The sequence below is a fragment of the Equus caballus genome, chromosome 9 (genome assembly GCF_041296265.1).
Source record: "Equus caballus isolate H_3958 breed thoroughbred chromosome 9, TB-T2T, whole genome shotgun sequence".
Classification (NCBI taxonomy): Eukaryota; Metazoa; Chordata; class Mammalia; order Perissodactyla; family Equidae; genus Equus; species Equus caballus.
Window position 1 is genome coordinate 83,240,269 of NC_091692.1, and position 19,076 is coordinate 83,259,344.

Sequence of the window (19,076 nt, forward strand, 5' to 3'; positions counted from 1 at the left end):
TCTTGCAATCACGAGGAGAGACTTTACCAACAAGCTCAGAATGCTAAAGGAGAAAGATGGGAAGATTCTTGATTCCTAATGAGATTGTCATGTTGTTGAACAAGCCTTGGATCTGCTGACCTACAGTCTCCTTATGCCGTGATACTTGTCAATATTATTTAAATCCCCACTAGCTGGATTGTACACTACTTGCGGTTACCTTCTCAATGAAATATTGTACAAGAGTCTTAGAATTTAAAAACGTTGACTAGTTCTCTATCAGTTGCAGGTTGTAGGAAGCAGGCTGATTGAAGTATGGGAACGAGCACACACATGATTTCAAACTCTAGGTCTTCTGCTTGTAAGCTACGTGCCTTTGAACAATTTAACTAACATTTCTGCAACTCACTTTAGTCATCTTTAAAGTGGGGATGGTGGTAGCTAAGAGGATTATTGGGAGGATTAAGTGGCATTACATACAAAATTGTCTGGTACATGGTAGAAACTCAACAAACTTTTGTCTCACCTTTCTCACTACCCTACACTTACATTTAGTTTCAAGAGGGGATTTGGGTTGTGTCATGGGATAGGTTCCTGTGTGAAGTGTTTTAAAATTAAGTAGAATATGGAATCTTTCATCTCTAAAAAGACTTGGAAATAGGAATATTCTAGTATGGTGTATTCTGAGTTGGAGAGTTAGACTGGGTAGATGCTTTCAGATGCTTCTGGTTCTTGGATTGTCTGTAGCTCCTGCTCATTGATGCATTGATGATTCCAGGTTGATATCGCTGCTCTATGAGAATGGTCCACCAGAGGATTTCCCTTAAACATCACTTGAAAATTTTAACAGCAATAAACATTATTGTTCGCCTGCTGAGGAAAACATGCCCTATGAAGCCTGCTCTGCCAGAACTCAGGAGCCTGTATGGTTAGCCTCTTCCTATTTCAAGCTAAGTGAGTCAGAGATTCCCACCTATCATTTTGGGAGGTGAGCTCTGATTTGCTCTTAGACTGGGTTCACTCACAGCAGATCCTGAGATGGGATTCATGTATAAGTGATTCACTAAGGAAGTGCTCCTGGGAGAAATGGGTAAAGAATGTGGAAAGAAAAACCAGAGGAAGACTGTAATTTCTGGCAAAGTGCCAGAATCAGCCTAATCCTGCAGGATAATCTGCAACATAAATTACACATTGAAATTTCTCCATCCTTGAGGCAAGGGAGCTGAGCTTTTATGTTCCCACATGAATCAATCATTGGGTGTGGTCTACAGGGTGGTGGATGGGGTGGGTGGGGAAGAAATGTCCAGGCACTTCCAGCATTCTGTGCATAAAATCCAGGTGATCCTAATAGTCCTTAGGCAGCACTCTGAAGAAGATTATAGATGCAAGTCAATAGAAGCAGAACACTCAGAGACTGGTGTATGCAACTGGTAAGCCGGATCAGAGGGAATCTGGGCAAGAGCCGACAACGTTTGCTGCTCCTGTTTCCCTGCCTCCCAGAGACAGTATACCTACTTCACCGTGGAATAAGCAAGACCTTCAACTCCAAATAAAAACCTGAGTTGTCCAAGGCTGCCCAACCCAGTCACTTGCAGGCTGTGGGAAATTGGAAAAGAATTTAATGTCTCCAAATTTCTATTTTTCTAGAGTTAGAATTTCATAATAGAGCTGCAATTTGAACCCGGAGTTTGTATTTTTTACTCTTTCCATTACATTGTATCATAAAAATAACTAAATCAAGAAATTAAAAGAGACCTTGAGTGAGCACATCCTCCCTGGGCAGGACAGATACTACCCATCTCAGAGAGGTAAGAATCTATCTTGTTTTTAACACTCTTCCAATTTCATGGTTTTCCTGACTTTAGATAGTTCTAGTAAAATAACAATAATAATCAACAGTGACAACACACTTGCAACAACAATAAAAATTACCTTCCTCAAGGGTTATGTCCGCTGAACCATCACTTCCTTGAGAAAGTCTTTGCTGTTCCCTCAACTAAGTAAATTTCCAGTATTATGTGCTCTCCTAACACAAAATATACCTCCTTCTAAGTTATCAGAGTTGCCATTTTGAATTCACTTCTTTGATTCTCTGCTTGTTTGTCTCCTGCACTAGATTGTGAGTTCCATGAATTCGGTAAGTGTGTCTTTGTGTTCTTGTTCACCCTTCTATCCCTATACCCTGTGCAGTGTCTGAAGCATGTTAGACAATTAACCTTGTAGTATAGTGAACATGGCATGGGCTGAGGGCCAGAAGGACCTGGATTTTTCTATGGAGGAAAAATTTACACACACTGAAATACACAGGTTATAATTTTGATATTAAATCTGATTTTAAAATGTATTCACCTGTACCAACACTGGAGTCAAGATTTGGAACATTTCAATCACACGAGAAAGTTCCCTTAGAATCCCTCTCAGTCAATCCCCCTTTTAGTCAACAATTCTTCTAATTTCTGTTAGTTTTGTCTTTTCTTGAAATTCATATAAATTGAAACTTACAGTATGCAGTCTTTCACATATGACCTTTTTCTCTTAACTTAATGTTTTTGAGATTCATCCATGTTGTTGGGTATATCAGTAGCTCATTATATAATCCTACTGATGAATATTTGGGCTTTTTCTAGTTGTTGGCTGTTATAAACATTCTTATACAAGAGTTTGTGTAAGAATATTTATTTCATATGGGTTAATACTTAGGAGTGAAATTTCTGAGTCATAGTGTAGATAGATATTTAACTATGTAAGAAACTGCCAAACCATATAACACTCCCATGAACAATGTATGAGAGTTCTGGTTGCTCCACATCCTCATCAACATTTGGTTTTGTCAGTATTTAAATTTTAGTTTTTCAAGCAGGTGCAAAGTGTTGTCTCCTACCTTTAATTTGCATTTCTAAAATAACAAATGACATTTAATAATTCTCCATGTTCTTATTGTCCACTTATATATCTTCTTTATTAAAGTATCCATTGGAATACTACTCAGCTGTAAGAAATGATGAAATCCAGCCATTTGTGACAACATGGATGGATCTTGAGGGTATTATGCTGAGTGAAATTAGTCAGAGGGAGAAAGTCAAATACCATATGATCTCACTCATAAGTAGAAGATAAAAACAATGACAAACAAACACATAGAAATGGAGATTGGATTGGTGGTTACCATAGGGGAAGGAGTGATTAGGCTCACATGTGAGGGGATGGACTATAATTCGTTTTTTGGGTGGTGAACATGATGTAATCTACACAGAATTTGAAATATATTACAATGTACATCTGAAAGCTATATAATGTTATAATCCAATGTTACTGCAATTAAAAAAACTGAAAAAAATTAAAGTGTCCATTGAAGTATTTTACTCATTTTTACTTGGGTTGTTTGTCTTTTTATTTTTGATTTGTAGGAGTTTTTTATGTATTCTGAGTACAAGCTATTTTTCAGATATATGTTTCATGAATATTTTCTCCTAGTATTTGGCTTGCCCTTTCGTTTCCTTAGCAGTGTCTTTGGATGAGCAGAGTGTTTAATTATGATGAAGTCTAATTTATCATTTTTGTTCTCTTTTGAATAGCCCTTTTATATCCTCTCTAAATCTTTGCATACTCCAAGGTCACACAAATACTCTCCTATTTTCTTCTAGAAGATTCATATATTTAGCTATTAACTTTAGATCTATCCTCCACCTTCGATTAAATTTTGGGAATGAAGTGAAGTAGGAATGAGAGACATTTCTGTCCATTTGTTTATCTAGTTGTTCCAGCACCTCCTGTTAAAAATTTTTTTCTTTCTCATCAAATTACTTTGATGAATTTGTCAAAAATCATAAGTGTATGTTTGCAGTTCTATTTCAAGACGTTAAAAAATGTTCAATTGATTTATTTGTTTATCCTTAGGATAATATCACACTACTTACTAACAATAGTCTTACTAACCATAGCTTTATAAGTCTTAAAATCACAATAGTAAGTCTTAAAATCACATAATTCTCCAAATTTGCTCTTTTGCAACATTTTCCAGCTATTTTAGGCCCTTTATATTTGTATATTAATAATAGAATCAACTAGTAAATTTCTTTTAAAAAGTCTGTAGGGATTTTGATTGAGATTGTGTTGACTCTGTGGGTCAATTAGGGGAGAATTGACATCACATTGTGTTTTCCAATTCATGAACATGGTTTACCACTCCTTTTATTTATATCCTCTTTAATATCTTTCACTGTTGATTTTAGTGTTGAGATCTTGCACTTCTTCTGTTAAATTTATTCCTAAGTACACTATGTTTTCTGATGTTAGTATTAATTTTTAAAAAATTTATTTGCTAGGTGTTTGTCCTAAAATACAGAAATGCAAGTGATTTTTATATATTGACTTTATATGCTGTACCTATGTTAAATTAATTAATTAGTTGTGAAGTTGCTTTGTGGATTTAGAATTTTCTTCATAAATACACTTGTCATATGATGATAATGACAATTTTACTTTTATTTTTCATTCTTTATGCCTTTAAATCTTTATCTTGTTTTACTGCACTGTCCAGTACTGCTAATAAAATGTTGAAAAGAATAGTGAAAGCCAACATCATTCCCTAGTTCCTGACGTTAGGGGGAAAATACTCAACTTTTACTATAGTATGACTAGATGTTTTTCACAGATTTCTTTTTATCAGATTTATAAAGATCTTTTTATTTCTAATTTGCTAGTTTCTATCATGAGTGGCTTTTGAATGTTGTCCAATAGGTTTAAGAAATCTATTGAAACAATCATATAATTTTTCTCTCATATTCTGTCAATGTAGTGAATTACATGGACTGAGTTTTGAAAGTTGAAGTAAGCTTTTATCCCGCTGATGTACAATACATATTCACAGTATATTACTTATTTATATATTGCTGCATTCAGTTTGCTTATATTTTTCCTTAACATTAGTTTTAGTATCCCTATCACCACCACCACCGCTTCTACAGTAAATGCTCACAATTAGCGATTGTCTTCCAATGGTCTTTTCAAACAGTAACTTCATAAGTGAGCCCTCATGCTTTTCAATAATTTTCTTCCTGCCTTACAACTCTTATTCTACTCATATTTCACTTCTAGAGACAATTGTTAGCCTTATATTCTGCTTGCAGTTGCTTTTCCTTAGCCCACATCATTGATCCTGCCAGAAATACCCTGTTTATTATGCCATATTCTTTCCCCTTACATTCACTCCTTAGTGGCAAATGAAGCATCTTCTTGAGATATTTCCTTCCAGTGCTTTTCCTAAGATACCTCTATTGGCTATTCTGGAATATGCATCCCAGGTTTCACCTATTCCCTTGGGCACATTTAACTGATTGTGTTTCTGCCTTAGCGTCACCTGGATGCTAGATGAGAAATCACTCCTATTGCTAGGAAAAACAAGTCACAATAAACACTTTACTTTTTAATAGTCTTTATTTAAGATATGTATGAGGGCCTCACATTACTCCTTATCATACTAAAAAGTTTGTGCATTAGTTTTCTATTGCTGCCATAACAAATTACCAAAAATTTAATGACTTAAAACAGCACAATTTATTACCTTACAGCTCTGTAGGTCAGAAATCTGCTGTGGGTTCTCACCAGGCTTAAATCAAAGTGTTGTTGGCAAGCAGCATTCCTTTCTGAATGCTATAGGAGGGAATCTATTTTCTTACTCATTCAGCTTCTTGGCAGAATTCAGTTCCTCACAGCTGTGGGACAGAGGTCTTGGTTTTCTTACTTGCTGTAATTTGAGGGCAGTTCCCAGTTTCTGCAGGCTACCTGCATTTCCTTGACTCATGGCTTCCTTTCTTCATCTTCAAAGCCAGTAATAAAGTTGAGTCTTATGTTTAATTTCTCTCTCTCTGATCTTTATGTTTGTCAGAGAGCAGGACTCACGATTAAATTGGGCCCACACAGATAATCCAGGATAACATCCTTATTTTCAGGTCAGCTGATTTCTAACTTTAATTCCTTTTACCCAAGAATATAACATATTCCCAGGTTCTGGGGATTAAGTTGAGGATATCTTTGGGATGGCATTTTTTTGCTTACCATAGACTATCAAATATTATGTCTGTTGAAAGTTACTTTTTGACCCCAGAACCACTTACTTGGGATTCTCCTTTCTCGTGTTCCCCCTTGGTTTGTTTCGTTTTGTTTTTACCATGGATATCCAAATTTGTCACCCCCTTTATACAAAATGTTACATCATTATAAGAGGTACTTTCAAAATGATAAAGTTCATTCTATTCTGCTATCCACAAAAATGAAAGATTTCCAGTGAATAGGACTCACATTTCTTTGAAGGCAGTGGAACAACCATCTTAATTAGTTGAATTTATCTGCAGATCTCTCATCCCCCAAATCTTATCAATATATATATTTCCAAATAAATAGAATATTCTCTCTAGGTATGATTATTATACTAACTGCCTAAGAAATAAAAATTGAATCATCTCAGCATTTATATCCCTTTCTCCTTGCCATATTTAACTATTATTAACATATATGCTTCTTGAAGTCAAGGGTTCTTCCTGGAGCACTAGACTTGAGTACTTATCCTGAGGCCCATCCTTCAATCATTATGAAATTTCTCATTTAATCATAATAGTCATGATGAAAATAATAGTTTCTAGCATATTATAGTTTGCAAAATACTTTACAAAATATGATCTCCTTTTAAGACACTTGTCAATCCTGTGAGTCAGGCAGGGACCAGTTTCTGTATTTCCTATTTTGCATTTGAAGAACGTGAAGTTGAATGGAGTTAATTTTGCCTAAAGTCACATCACTAGTAAGTGACAGTCTGGGATTTGAACTTATCTCCTTTTCTTTCACTATGCCTACCATGGTTAATTCTGTAAGTTGCTGTGATAATTGATTTCTGTCTTTTGACTCTCACAAATTTGATAGTCTAGTTTTTGTTCAAGGAGATAAAAATTTGGAATATATCTTATATTCTGACCATCATAATCTGTTTTCTAAAATAAATTATCTCACTTGGCATATATATTCTGAATTCAATTTCATGCATATTCTATTATTCACTACTTTTCTGATATAATTTTTAGACTTCACTTTTTGGCTCTGAGTAGTCTCTAAAAATTGTCTTCTTCTTTACCTTTTAGTGATCCCATGAGGATCTCCACATCATATATGTCTTGCTCTTTCCTCTCAGGGAGAAAAGCAATCTGTTAAATTCACACCAGAAACAAAGAAACTGATAGTAAAAGAGATTTAATTCAAGTAGCTAGCAAGTGGCAATAAATGTTTGAACCAAGGTCGGTTTAAATCCAAAGCCATGGTCTGTCTCACCATAGTGCAACATGATGATTTCAATAATTTCCAAAATGACATGGTTTTCAGTCTTTTTAATAACTTACTATCATTGTGTCACATTCCAGATAGTTCATGTTCCTCTTAAAATGTTGTCCTGGGAGACTTCCCATTTCCAGTTCCTCATATAAGGAGTTTGGAAGTCAACACTCTGTCCTAACAACAAGCAAGAAGAAGAAATCACAGCAGGAACCAGCGCTGGGGTAGGAAAACTTGAACTGTGATTGACGAATTTCTGGAGGCTCAGTGTAGACAATTCTGAAAGTTAAAAACAGCAGGGGGATCCAGTCATAGAAGGACACCCACAATTTTGTGAGATTTACCTCCAGGATCTTAACCAGGTTCTCACAGTAAATATTGGAGAAAAATCTCTTTGTCTTTCTGGGAGGGGGAGGTGGAAAAGGAGCCATTTGAAAAATACTAGAGTACTCTGTTCTTCTTAACAAGATCTTCCCTCAGTGGAAACTAGTTAACCAAAGCCTAACTTACAGGAGTATTGTCAGAGCCTAACTGACCCAAGAGAAGGGAAATATGCAACTTCACTCATCCTAGCCATCCTCTTCCACCCAAAGGGAGAGAGAAAAAACTGAGAAATACTTGTGAAGTTCACATTCCAGAGGCATAGGCTCACTAAAAGACAGAGACCTAATTTTAGGACGATATAATGTGTCCTCTCTCCCACATCTCACCACCTAAAGGCCTATTCACAGAAATTCCTTGTACTTGGTACATCATGTCTGGTTGTCAAGAAAAAAATTACAAGGCACACTAAAGGTGAAAAAGACACAATCTGAAGAGACAGAGCAAGTATCGGAACCAGACATGGCAGGAATGTTGATAATATGCTAAGTGTTCTAATGAATAAGGGAGACAGCATGCAAGAACAGATGGGTAATGTAAGCTGAGAGATAGAAATCCTAAGAAAGAACCAAAAAGAAATGCTAGAGATAAAAAACTGTAACAGAAATGAAGAATCCCTTTGATGGGCTTGTTAGTAGTCTGGACATAGCTGAGAAAAGAGTCTCCGAGCTTGAGGATATCTTAATAGAAACCTCCAAAACAGAAAAGCAAAGAACATAAAGACTGAAAAAAGACGGAATAGAGTATCCACTTTAGCAAACTAGAAAAAGAAGAGAAAATCAAATGCAAAGTAAGCAGAAGAAAAGAAATAATAAGAATTAGAGCACAGATCAATGATATTGAAAAGAGGAAATCAATAGAGAAAACCAAAAGCTATTTCTTTAAAAAGATCAATAAAGTCACTAAGCCTCTAGTCAGGTTAAGAAGAAAAGAGAGAGGACACAAATAACCAATATCAGAAATGAAAGAAGTGGCATCACTACAGATCTCATGGACAGTAAAAGGATAATAAATGAATACAATGAACAACTCTATGCCCAGAAATTTGATAACTTAGATGAAACAGACTAATTTCTTAAAAGACAGAGCTGCCAAAACTCATACAAAAAGATAGAGACAATCTAAATAGGACTATATCTATTAAAGAAGTTAGATCAATAATTAATAATTTCCCCAAACAGAAAACACCAGGCCTAGATGAGTTCACTGGTGAATTCTACCAAATATTTAAGCAAGGAATTATATCAACTTATTATGATCTCTTTCAGAGGATAGAAGTAGAGGGAACATTTCCTAATTTATTCTATGAGGCCAGCATTATCCTAATACGAAAACCAGAAGAAGATGTTACCAGAAAAGAAAACTACAGACCAGCATGTCTCACGAACATAGATGCAAAAATCCTCACAAAATATTACCAAATTGAATTCAATAATGTAGAAGAAGAATTATGCACAACGACCAAGTGAGATTTATTCCAGGTAGACAAGTCTGGTTCAACATTCAAAAATCAATTAATGTACTCTATCACATCAACAGATTGAAAAAGAAAAATCACATAATTGTATCAATAAATGCAGAAAATCATGTGGCAAAATTAAACACTTATTTAGGATTAAAACTTTCATATAGAATAGAAGGAAACCACCTCAATTTGATAAAGAACATCTACAAGAAACCTACAGCTAACATCATACTTAATGGTGAGAAATTTGAGGCTCTCCCACCAAGATCAGGAACAAGGCAGGGATGTCTACACTTACCACTCTTTTTCAACATCTTACTGGAAGTTCTAGTTAATTCATTAAGACAAGAAAAGTAAATAAAAGATATATAGAGAGGAAGGAAAAAATAAAACTGTTTTTGTCCACAGATGACATAATCATCCATGTAGAAAATCCAAAAGAATCGACAAAAAAACTCCTGAAACTAATATGCAATTATAGCAAGGTTGCAAGATATAAGGTTAATATACAAAAGTCAATTGCTTTCCTATATACCATCAATGAACAAGTGGAATTTGAAATAAAAACACAATACCATTTACATAAAGATCCCAATAAATTAAATACTTAATTGTAAACCTAACAAAATATGTACAAGATCTATATGAGGAAAACTGCAAAATTCTGATGAATGAAATCAAAGAAGAACTAAATAAATGGAGAGATATTCCATTTTCATGCATAGGAAGACTCAATACTGTCAAGTTGTCAGTTCTTCCCAACTTGACCTATAGATTAAATGCAATTCCAATAAAAATTCCAGCAAGTTATTTTGTGGATATCGACAAATTCATTCTAAAGTTTATATGGAGAAGCAAAAGACCCCAAATAGCCAACACAATATTGAAAGAGAAAAACAAAGTTGGAGGACTGATACTACCCAACTTCAAGGCTTACTATAAATCTACAGTAATCAAGACAGTGTGGTACTGACTAAAGAATAAATAAATAGGTCAATGGAACAGAATAGAGAGCCCAGAAGTAGACCCACATAAATACAGTCTACTGATCTTTGACAAAGGAGCAAAGACAATACAATGAATCAAAAATAGTCATTTCAACAAATGGGGCTGAAACACTGGACATTCACATACAAAAATAACGAATCTAGACAGACCTTACACACTTTTCAAAAATTAACTCAAAATGGATCTCAGACCTAAATGTAAAATTCAAAACAGTAAAACTCCTAGAATATAACACATAAGAAAACCTAGATCACCTTGGGTAAGGTGATGACTTTATATATAACACCAAAGGCATGATCCATGAAAGAAATGTTGATAAGCTGGACTTCAATAAAATTAAAAACTTTTGCTCTATGAAAGACAATATTAAAAGAATGAGAAGACAAACCACAGACTGAGAGAAAATATTTGCAAAGCTACTCTGAAAATGGACTGTTATCCAATATACACAAATAGCTTTTAAAACTCAACAATAAGAAAAGAAGCTACCCAATTAAAAGATGGGCCAAAGACTTTAACAGACACCTCACCAAAGAAGATGTACAGATGGCATATATACATATAAAAAGATGCTCCATATCATACATCATTAGGGAAATGTAAATCAAAAGAACAATGACATGCCACTACAGACCTATTAGAATGGCCAAAAATCCAAAACATTGAAACACCAAATGCTCACGAGGATGTGGATCAACGAGAACTATACCTTTCGTTGCTGGTGGGAACGCAAAATGGTACAGCCACTTTGGAGGACAATTTGCCCTTTCTTATAAAAATAAACATACTTTTATCATATAATCTAGTAATGGTACTCCATGGCACTTACCCAAAGGAACTGAAAACTTATATCCACACAGAAACCTGCACACAAATATTTATAGAGCTTTATTCATAATTGCCAAAGTTTGGAAGCAACCAAGGTGTCCTTCTGTAGGAAAATGGATAAATAAACTGTGTTGCATACAGACAATGGAATATTATTCAGCTGTAAAGAAACCTGAGCTACTAAACCATGAAAAGATATGGAGGAACTTTAAATGCATATTACTACATGAAAGAAACCAATCTGAAAAGCCTACATACTGTATGATTCTAACTATATGTGATTCTGGAAAAGGCAAAACTGTGGAGCCAGTAAAGAGATTAGTGGTTACCAGGAGTTGGGGGAAGGGGAGCAGAGAGGATTTTTAGGGTATGATACTGTAATGATGGATACATGTCATTACACATTTGTCAAACCCATAGAATGTATGACACCAAGAGTGAACCCTAAGGTAAGCCATGGACTTTGAATAATAATGATGTGTCAGTGTAGGTTCATCAATTGTAACAAATGTACCACTCTGGTGGGGGCTTTTGGTAAGGCAAGAGGTTATGTACATGTAGGGGCAAGGAGTATGTGGGAAATCTTTGTACATTCTTCTCAGTTTTTCTGTAAACTTTAAACTGCTCTAAAAAAATAAAGTCTCAATTAAAAAAAAATGTTATCCTGAATTAGTTCCCTATTCCAGACATGGATTAACCAGGGCCAAATACACCCTGAGGTTGTTACCTTCCCATGAACTAGGTATGGGTCTTCCATGACTTCTGCTCAAGACTTTATTAGCCTTATAATCGGTGGCGACACATTTTAACTTAAATAGTAAACTAATAACTATTCAAATTCTTTGGATCTTTTTTCCATTCCAACTCTGGTTAATTGAGGCTCTCTCGTTCTCTATTTGTACAATTGGTTATCTGAACTAGAGTGTAGGACATGACATATGATTTAGTCAACTTTCAATTTCCTCAAGTCATTCTATTATTCTGATTGGTGAGAAATTTAGAAAAGTGTTATTCTGTTTTGTTATGAAGCCATTATTTCTATTTTATCCCCTCATCTGATTTTATGTCAACAGCAAATATGAGCCTTAACCAGCTGTCTATTTCTTTATTCAAATAATAGAAAATGAGGTGTAAGTGACTGATGACAGTTTGACATTACTTCACTTAGTCCTGTCCAGAATCATTTTCATTTAAATAAAATAATTTTGTAAAAACAACACTTTAAGGATGAAGGAATGGATCTTGTTAGAATACCATCAGCAGCACAATATGATGTCTATTTAGGAACCCCAGTTTTGTTGCAAAAAGGATTTAAGCTAACGCATAATACAGAGAAAGATGGATTAGGTTAAAATTAGGAGTAAAAGAATAAAGAGAAACAAGGCAAGAGACCTAAGAATAGTACGGATGAGACTAAATGTGCATGTTATAAATACTTATGTTCCCCTAATTATTTTATAAGAGTTGGCAACCAAAAGGAAATTTAAAAAACCCTTCCTGTTACATAGTTCACAGTGCTTATAAACTATAAATAGATTAGTTCTATTCACTTTGCTGGGAGCAGATGGGACCAGGATCCTCAAGAAGAGTACAATGTGTGATGTAATGATTGATGTGCTCAACAACACCCTCTCAGTAGACTTGGTGATGAGTATTGTGAACTGTTTCTTATAGCAACCCGCAATCCAGTTTAATGGTCTCCCACCAAGACAGCATCCAGTAAAAGTGCAAGGCTGTAAAAATAATTCCCTCAGGAATTGACTGGACACAGTCAGGTACAGGCTTAAATTGACTGAACCTAATCTAGGGGTATATTTCAGCCTGTTTGGTGGAATGGGGGGTGGATATCCACCAGGCCATTCTTGGCTGTATCCGTCAGCAGAGCTTTTGATAATTATTAGGGAGCAATGAGTTCCAGGTTACATTGGCTGCCAAATACCTGGAGTACCGTTTTAGTCCATGTAGCTGGTTAATAACAGACCCAGGTATCTATCTGGTAGGCAGTTGAGCTTGGAGCTGGGCTGACATGAGCCTTACTAGTCAACTTCTAGGAAGCCAAAATGGTTGAGCAAAGTGGAATTGAATATCCTTGCTTAAAAACCCTATTTCCAAGCAAGTTTGTCCTGTGTCAGTCACAGAGCTGCCCCTTTCAGGGTGGGCATAGACATTTACAGCACAGATGACATCATTCGGAGGTCTTGGTAGTAATGGGACAAATGGTACAAATGGTACAACCGCCAGTGTCAAAGATCCCTGTTTTGTGTTGAACCATTTTATTAGCACAAATGCCTTGATGTTATCAATTTCTTGGTGTCCAAAGGACTTTGATCTTTTTAGTTCCCTGGTGCCAAACAGTCTGTAGCTTTAATTTTCTCCCTTATATAGCTCAAAGTCTCTTATCTTGTCAGGCTGAGGAAACTGACGTCTCTGGCTCTCCCCAAGCTGACCTTATCTTATCTCACAAGGTTTTAGACGAACACCACGGTAATAACCCCTTGTCTGGGCAGAGTGGTGGGAGGCCTAGGGAGTTAGTCTTAGGCACAGAGTGCCCCTTCCATTCCTCTGTGTGGACACTTCCCTGGGGACCTTACCTCCTAGTGTAGTCAGCACAGCGAATCATGCAGTCTCAGGAACTGTCTTATGGTTGATTTCATCTAAATATGGATGAGAAGTGTTTTTAAGAGACTGACCAGTGACTTGGAAATCTCAAATCACTCTGCACAAATAGGCACCAACCATGCCTTGTGCATAAAGACAGCATTGATAGGCCTGGTGGGACCGACTCTCACTAGTTGTGTGAGTTGGGGAAGTACGCTATTTTCTCAGTCTACTCTATTTTCTCATTTGTAAGTAGGGACAATGATACCTTTTCTCAGGATTGTTTCAAGGATTTAAGGCATTAATATATAAGTAATTTGCCATCTGGTAGAGTGCCTGTCCCTATCTCTATTCATTCCAAGATATTTCATCAATTTTAACTTAACTTCTTTTTTTTTCATTTTGAATTTCCGAAATCAGTGAAACTTAAAATCCATATTTACTTTTGAAATGTTAATTTCCTTTCCAAAAACAATTTAATTGATAGAGCATCTTACATTCAATAGCTTCTTAGAAATGAGGAATATTATAGAGATAGACAAATAGGTGGATAGATTAAAGATATCACTTTTCTCATTCTTATATAATTACATTTCTTCTTATATGATTTATAAACTGAAACTGCAAACTCAACGTCCCCTTTGCCAGCTGGGCTCCTGTTAAGTTTTGCCAGCAGGGGGCACTAGAGGGAGATGGAAACGCAAAAGTTTTGGGACAAGAAACACTCCTTCTTGTCTGCTTGCCATACTTGCCACTGTTACCATGGCAGCAGCCCTCAACTCTTGCAGCATTAGTTGGCTTGAGCCTCCAATTTCTTTTTTCACACCCTGAACCTACCTCCTCAGCGGTTCCTCTCACTGTTTATATATCAGCCCCAGAAAAGATTTTAATTGATTGCTTGGGTCGTGTGTTCATCCTTTGGTCCAATCACTGTTTGCAGAAAGTAGGGGTTCTGTGGTTGGCAGGGCCTCTGGACATGCCTACCACTGTGGCCAGGAGCAGGGTCTACCTGTTACTGGAAGAAGAGTCATGGGAAAGAGCCTGGAAAGGGAAAAATACAAGCTATCACCATCAGCTATAAGTGATACTGGCTCAAGACAAGGTTGACGTGAGGGAAGCCATATTGTAGAAAAGAAACCATATTATAACTTTAAATGACCTCTGACTAACTACCCTGGCTGGATATGCACCCTCCAAGAGATTCACCTGCTCTGTAGATTTTATGACCCCTACTTGTACATGTACCTCTCAGCTGTGATAAGATGATAACTTTGTTCTTTTGACTTCCTTAGGAATGTGATGACCCCCGAAAAGAGAGTCTATGCTGATAGCCATCATCGATGAAAACTGAAAGATCTGGTGTGGCAACTGCCAGTCTGTAACACCAGAGGGTCAACATTCCTAACCCCTCCCCTAAACCCACTGGCCTATATAACTGCTTCAAGATTCTGTGCCCCCTTAAGATGGTTCTTTTGGACATAAGTTGGCCGTCTTCCCCCTTGCTAGCAAGCTGTAATAAAATGCCCTTTCTCTGCCCCCATCTTGCCTCTTGATGATTGGATTTTGTCTTGCAGCAAGCAGATCATGCCCTTTGTGTGGTAACATAAGGTTAAAGGGAGAAAATAATTTTCAGCTTCTGAGGAGTCTTGGGTATTGACTAAGCTATCTGTCCCAAAGTAGCCATACTTCCCTCTTCACACAGAGCTTCAGGTTCCTCATATTAACACTCCATTTTATTGGCATACCATATCTCTAGGCACTCCCAGGCATACCCAGATTGGCACAGCTTCCAGAGCTTAAGGTCCTGTGGGGCCTGAGACACTGAGGCATGTTCACCATGTTAAGAGAGCAAAGAGGAATGAGTAAATAATTGCTTGCTGGAGTCCAAAAAGACTTTAGAGATGTTGTTTGAACTGGATCCTAAAAAATCCGTAGACATTTAGCAGGCAAGGAAAGGAGTATAGAGGATATTCTGGGTTGTGAAAATAGCTAATGCAAAGAGGAATGGAGGCATGAAAAGGCATAATGGGTTTTGGAGAATTACTTCGTGTGGCTGAGCATAACATGTATAGGGTGGGGCGGTGATATGTCTGGAAAGACAGATTGTGGCCAGATTGTGATGAGCCTGAGATGCCATCAATTCTCTTGGAAAACATCTGCTTCCTGTGTGCTGGCCAAAGCTACAACCATTTCACACATACTTTATTATGGGGCTCTCTTTTTACGTATGCCTGGAATCAGTTTGCCTCAAAGGGTACAGTCCAATGAGAAGATATCTGAGAGGTGAAGAGGGTAGAAATACGAATGAGTGTTTTCAAATTTGTTACCTGAGCACATCTCAGATTTCAGCAAAATAGCTTCAAGCTGTTACAAAGCTACAGCAAGCTTTTCACCTTCTGCATTTCTGAACCTGCTTGTTTCCTCACCCACCGCTGGGGCAGGCTCCATGTAGCCCAAGAAATGGGAGCAGAAAATCAGGTTGGGAAAACAGGTAAGAGAGCAGATCTGCCTGAGGCTGACTCACCTCAAAATTGAAATATGTAAACAAAGTTTAGCTGCAATGGAGCAGTTGGAGTACAAATAGCTGTAGGCACTGGAACAATATAACAAGGCTGAAAGTGGTGTTGGGACGTATATATTATTTCTAACTAACAAATCAAGGACAAGACAGAGAAAAAAACCCAAAGTTTTAGAAATGCATTTGGGGAAACATCATGCCACCCACACTGCTGCATATCTTTCTGAACCTCTGACAACTGATTTCCCCTGGCTGGGATTAAAGCTGTTTGTGATTATCTTCACTCTGCTTTGTGGCTAATTAATTATACCTTTGCCTGGTAGTGCCACCAGTTTGGGAAGCAGAGACAGGGGGAGGGGATGATGATTAAAAGCTATTTGGAAACTCAAAATTGCCTGGGCTAGATGTCGCAGGAAAGGCAAGGGGGAATTGGAACTAGTCCTGACCTCAGGACTAGGTGGACTTGGCTCCTTGCAAATTGCAGGATCGGTAGTAGAGTGACCAACTCATCCTGGTTTGCCCCAGACTTTTCCAGTTTTAAAATGAAAGATCCCACTTCCAGAGTACTCCCAGTCCCAGGCACACAGCAGAGCTGGTCGCCCTAGGAGGGTTGGTGGTCTGACTGACCATAATCCAGTAAATCCAGTGAGGCAGGCCAATGGTTTGGGGAGAATGAGGGCTACCCCAGGAAACGGTGGAGAGATGTGAGGCTAAGCCTAAATTGGAGGGTGTAGTGCCCTAGGAGGCACCAAAATAGGCAGAGAGAGAAAAAATGAACTGGCCTCGAGCCTCAAAGATCCAGGACAAATCATGCTTGTAAGTCCAAGCAGGTAACTCACAGTCTTTGGTGGAAGGGGAGTGCAGGGTTCATACCAGGCTGAGGTTCTGGGGAAGGACTGTAATCTGTGAAGAAGGAACCTGTGACAACAGGCAGGAAACATTTCTGGGGTGAGGGTCTTGAGTTTCTAGGTAGGTTTGAAGAGAAAGAAGTTTTGTTAACTTAGACGTGTTCATTGGCTTCTTATTGGCCTGAGGATAAAACCCGAGATCCTTATTTGGAAATGAAGAGCTCTAAGATCTGTCCTCAGCTCATTTCTGATCTCATCATCCTTCCACTCTGATCATGTTAGATCGTCGATGCTTCCTCAAACATATCAGGCTCTCTTTCTCCCCTGGGCCTTTGCGGATGGTAATTTCTCTTCCTGGAGTGCGTCTTCCACTCATGCTAATTTCTCCTGCCTTTTTGATTCAGCTCAAATGTCCCCTCCCCTCCCTACCCTCAACCATTCCCTCACTTCCTACACTAGGTTGTAACTTCTCGTCTGAGCAGAATGCAGAGAGATTACTTCCCAGTTTTGGCTAGAGAAGTTCTAGGCAACCAAGACAATGCCTCAGAAGGTCAGATTCACCTGCTGAGTCCCCAGAGGACTCACTGTAGTTTGCAGGGACAGTTTCAAATGAGCATGGATGACTAAACTACTGATAGCCCTATTATGGTGGCAGATCCTTTAAATTTATCAACTAAGAGTTAAGGCTCTAGTTTAGGGTTTTTCTCTCAGCACTATTAACGTTTTGGGAGGAGTGAGGGGGTTTCTACCCACCAGATACCAGTAGGATCTCCCAAGTTGTGACAACCAAAAATGTCTCCAGACATTGTAAAACACTCCCCAGGGGAAAATTTTACCCCAGATTGAAAACCACTGATGTAGTCTAAAGAACGCCCTTATGCAGTATTGGCAAGACTCTGACTAAGCAGAGTCCTGGTGTCCTCAGCACCCATGAGCAGTTAATATTTATGGTCTATAGGCTCAGGGAAGACCTGTGGAGGCCTTCAGGTGAGTACCACACTTCTGTATGTGACTACTCCAGATGACCTGTGATTGGTCTTGGTCCAACCTGATAGTCCCCATTTGTTATTTAGAAAGTGGATTCTCCCTCCTCTCACTGCAATACAAATCTGATGGAGAATCCAGAGATTGGATAATTCTATACTCAGTCCGTGGTGAGTATATGTGTGGGTCTCTTCTAGATTCTAAGGCCCCCAGAGTAAAGCCAGTATTGTTTTTCTATTAATGATTTCTGTATTTCTCCTATCCAGGGTCCAGATTGGAGCTTTGCACAGAATAGGCAGTTCAAGAATGTGTATCAAATCAAAGTTCAAAGTCTACAACAGATTTGGAAGTTTTGGTGACCAGGAAACAAAATGGTCATCCATCTCTGGCTTGATCCGAAGCCAGAGAAATGCTACTTTTCTGTGAAGTGTAGCGCTCAGTATCCAAGGCTACTCATTAGACAGAATCATAGGCTTCACCTGGGAGTTGTGAGAAATGCAGAACCCAGACCCTCTGAATTGGAATCCTCCTTTTAAGAGATCGCCAGGTCCCTGTGCACAGTAAGCTTTAAGAAGCGTGGTTTTATATCCCAGGTGTTGTGTTCTTGGAATCGAGCTCCATGTTTTTCACTCACCAGCTGTGCAGCTTTAGGAAAAAAATTTAACCTTTTGAGCCTCACTGTTTTAATCTGTAAAATGAGAATATTAATAGACATTACTGGTTAGGATTGTGAAGTGCGAATGAAAAAAAATACACTTTGGACACAAATCACAGTACCTGACTTTGTACAGGAAGAGTTTGATTGTTGTTATCTTATTATTCTCTGAAATTTCTGTCTCTTCTCTCAGAAAAAATTGGAGGCTGGACTATGGACAATCCATCACCTCCTATTGAGCCTATAATTTGAAGACTGACCAAATCATTACTCTTCATCCAGATGTTGAGAAATATCAAGCCAACCTAGTTTAAAACAAGTTTTCACTCCTATAAATATGATATATTTTTTAGAAGCATTGTACCTTGGGAGCAGAACTCTATAATAAGGTTAATGAGAAAAGCAGCAACACAAATCTGTTTTCATCACAGAGCTTAAATCACAGCGCAAGGGGAAACAGCTGCTCTGGAAGGCGGCCTAGGAGCAGATCAG